Below are 4,237 nucleotides of genomic sequence, written 5' to 3'. Positions count from 1 at the left end.
GGGCTAGGCACTGAGAGTTGTATACTTCAGTTGGAGAAAGGCACCCAAGCAGAATAATTGAAAATCATATTTGTGATGTGTGCCAGGAAGGGAATAACTGAGAGGCTACACAGAACATACCAGGCACAGAGTTACATCAGATGACATTGAAAACACTGTCTGAAGGAGAGAAACAATTACAAATGCAGGGGGGAAATGAGCTTCCTAGCAGCAAGAACAACCATGAAGAGAATCTGAGACATGCAGTAAGGGAGGTTGACGAAAGCTAACTGGACTTGAGAATGAGGAAAGAAATGAAGACAGAAAACAGGGTTGCTTAGGAACAGAGATAACAGATCTTACAGGGCTGGGGGGGGGGTGTCCCCTGAGGACTCTGAGTTCAAGCTATGTGCAGAGACAATCAAGATGGAGTACAAGCAAGGAAGGAGTGTGATCCAGCTCTGACCTTAAAAGATTTCTAAGCCTGTATCTAAAAAGAGAGAAAGGTAAACTTGGGGGAAATTGTTAGAAGACCACAGGAAAGACCAACAGCACCAGGAGACCATGGCAGCAGCAGCAGAGGAGGAGGAGGGAGGTGTCTGGCTCTGAGACACTTTGGAACTGAACCTAAAGGACGTGTTAACTGATCAACAATGGAGCATGAAGGAGATGACTGGCTTTCTATTGAGGAACTTAGATGAGTAGAGGAGCTGTATGTGGGATGATTAGGGAAGAACAACAGTTCTCATTTCAAGATTTATATGTGCACATGGGGGGGCATGTATGTATACATGTGGATGTGCACATGTCTGAGCAGGTCTACAGAGGCCAGAGGTTAACGTCAGGTATCCTCTAGTTCTCCTGACCTTAATAGATTGAGATGGATGTCTCCCTGACCCTGGAGCTAGATCCAGCTAGAATGGCTGAGCATTAAGCCATAGGGATCCTCCTGTCTCTGCCTCTGTAATTCTGAGATTATAAGTGAGTGCCACCATAACAAGGATTTCTGACATGGGTTCTAGGGATCAAAAACAGGTCCCCCTTTTATGCAACAAATATTGGCTGTATGATCTATCTCCCCAGGCCTCAAACTCTTGAGTTCTGAAGTTTTGATTTGCCAATGAGACATCAAACAGAACTGTCTAACTTAAAAAAAATCTGGCTTTGACTACAGAGTGACCAAACCATAACATGCCAATTTTGGAGGTGGAAGAGTAAGAAAAGAAAAAACACACATAGGTGGGTGGAAGAATGGCCCAATAGAAGACCCAAAGTTTTCTTTCAAAGTTTTATTTTTATTTTTGTTTCTGTTTTCCTAGAATCTACATTTGATAGTTCTCAACCACCTGTAACTCCAGAGGATCTGATGTTCTCCTTTGACCTCCAAAGATACCAGCATACATGGGATCATGTGTGTGCTCACACATTTGTGCATGCACACACACACACACACACACACACACACACGCACGCACGCACGCACACACACACACATGCACACTTGTAAACATGCATATACACCTACATATACATGTACATACACACATATATATATATATATACATGCACATTAAAAATAAATCAGAGTGCTGGTGAAATAACTCAGCAGTTTAGAACACAGTGGTTCATGACCATATAAGGAGACCCAATGCCCTCTTCTCACATGCAGGCATACATGCAGACAGAGTATACCTACATTTTTAAAAATTCGTAAATGAAATAAATTAGGTAGAAAAAGTAGAATACTGGAGAAAATGCTGATCTTTTGAGGCCTAGTAGAAGAGCAAAGTCAGCAAAAAACATGGGGAAGGATCTGCCTGGATGTGTGGAAACCCAGGAGAGCATCGGCTACAAGGTGGTTCTAAAGTTACAGAGAGGTGGGGGGAAATGCAAAAGCAAAGTGATGAATACATTAGAATTCTCATTCCAGGAAGGTTCATACCGTGATGAGAAAGGCTGATATGATTGATGAAGAAATAAAAAGCTGGTGTAACATTTATTGAGCACTTACTGTATGACACAAAGTAAGGAAAATGATTTACGTGTGTCATCATCAAGGCCCCCAGTGAGGTAGGAATCATTATCCTCATTTTACACATGATATTCTGAAAGAGTTAGAAACTCACCAAAGGTCACAGAGCCAGTTAGAAGTCCGAGATTTAAAGGCAGCCAGTGAGCCTTCCAGGGAGCTCCTAGGAACCACAGAGGTACTGCCCTGGTTAGCTTTAATCTGAAGGCTTGCCAAGATCAGATTGGCCTGTGGGAAGTCTGTGGGGGAATCATCTTGACTGTTCGCTGATATAGGACACGGTCCACTGTGGGTGGCATCATTCCTTAGGCAGGTGGTCTAAGAAAGCTGGCTAAGGAGGAGTCTGAGCCTGCCAGGAACCAATGTCCCTCCATGGTTTCTCCTTCAAGTTCTTGCCTTGGTGTCTCTCAATGAACTACTACTGTGCCTTGTAAGGTGAAATAAATCCTTTACTCCTCTAAGATGGTATTAACTGTGACTCAATAGAATGAAGCAGGCAGCCTCCAGTTGGAGACACAGATATGTGACCAACCTCAGTATTGGCTTTTCTCTGCCTTACTGATTCCTTCTCCATCCTTGCTTCCATATGTGCCTGGGTGTGACTCAGCTCTTCCTCCTTCAGTAGAGTTGTTCAATGTGATGAGTGCATTAGTTACTCTTACTGTTGCTGTGACAAAATACCTGGCCAGAGGAAGGTAAGAAAGGAAGGACTTTTGACTAGTAGTTTGAAGGTATAGCCCATCAAGGTTGGAAAGTCATGGCCACAGAAGCTTGAGGTGTCTGCCCATACAATATCCATAGGTAGATAGCAGAGACAGATGAACACTAGTGTTCAACTCATCTTTTCCTATTTATTTATTCCAAGGCCCAGCCCAGGGGTTAGTGCCACCCAGACTGAAGGCAGGGAAACCCCTCCTCCACTAACTCTTCCTGGAAGTAGTCACACCGACTCATCCAAAAGCAAGCCTCTTAGTTGATTCTGGATCAAACCAAGTTGACAAGAGTATCCAGAGAGGTAACCCCAGAATAGGACTCCTACTACACAGGGCCTTACCCCACCACACCCCCACCCCATACAGCTCTCTCTAGCTTTGTTTGACAGGACAAATAACCCTGGCTCAAGAATCCTTCAGTCAACACGAAGGCCTGGGTAGTTCAAGCTTCTCTTTGAGACAGAAGGCAATCTGATCAGTCACCAGTCACCGTCACTCTGGATGCGGGCTGAGACAGCAGAGAACCAATGTGGTATCAAAGTGAATAATCACTGCTGATAAAAACTGAGGAAAGTGGAAGAAAAAGCCATTTTAGCTAAAATTGCTTCCTCTAAAACCATTTTGAAAGTAAAAGGTACGATCTTCTTGTCAGTGTTGACACTTGTCTTGCTGGATGAGTGAAATTATGCCTCCACCAATGAGTAAATCTCTCCAAGAGCGATGTGACAGTTTGTTTGGTGTCTAGAGAGGAAAGGCTTGTTCTGATAAGACTGACAACTTTCCAGATGTGTGAAGGATGATAACATAGCATACACATGGCCATCACCATGCCTCTGTCTATGCTTTGGGTAGCACCTACTGTCTTTAAGGAGTACATGCTCAGAACTCAATCTGTCCACATTAATCCAATTCAATTGACTTGATTGATATTTTCACCTAATTTCTGCAATTTGTTTGATGATAGTCACAGCCATGTACCCTGGGCTCCTGATTTCTTCTTCACTCTACTTATTGTCCCAACTCGTCACTCAACTACAAGCTATAGCTCTCCAGATTGGCACCTATGAACTCTCTCCGATAACCTACTGAGCCAGCTACCAAGATAGTCACCTGTTCCCATGTTCAGTAGCAAAGAACTGAAACTAAAAAGCATCAAATATTGCTTGGGGAGGTGGCCTAGCTAGTAATGAGCTTGCTGTGCAAGCATTTGAGGACCTGAGTTCAGATTCCAAGCACCCAGATGTGGTGATGCGCATCTGAGGTGGGGCACTGAGACACAGATAGGAGCTGCAGGACTTCCCAGTCAAACCAAATTGAGGAGTTACGTGTCCAGTGAGAGACCCAATCTCAAGAAGCAAGTATAGAAAGTAATTTAAGAAAATGTAGACTGTTCACCTCTGACCTTCGTACACATAGACACACACACACACACAGAGAGAGAAAGCACTTGTACAAAAAATAATAATAAAGTCTGTTATTAAAAACTAAATCTAAAAACAATTTTAAAATATTTCTG

This window comes from Apodemus sylvaticus, chromosome 12, assembly GCF_947179515.1.
Source record: "Apodemus sylvaticus chromosome 12, mApoSyl1.1, whole genome shotgun sequence".
Classification (NCBI taxonomy): domain Eukaryota; kingdom Metazoa; phylum Chordata; class Mammalia; order Rodentia; family Muridae; genus Apodemus; species Apodemus sylvaticus.
The sequence above is the reverse complement of the archived record's forward strand: the minus strand, read 5'-3'. Positions refer to the sequence as shown.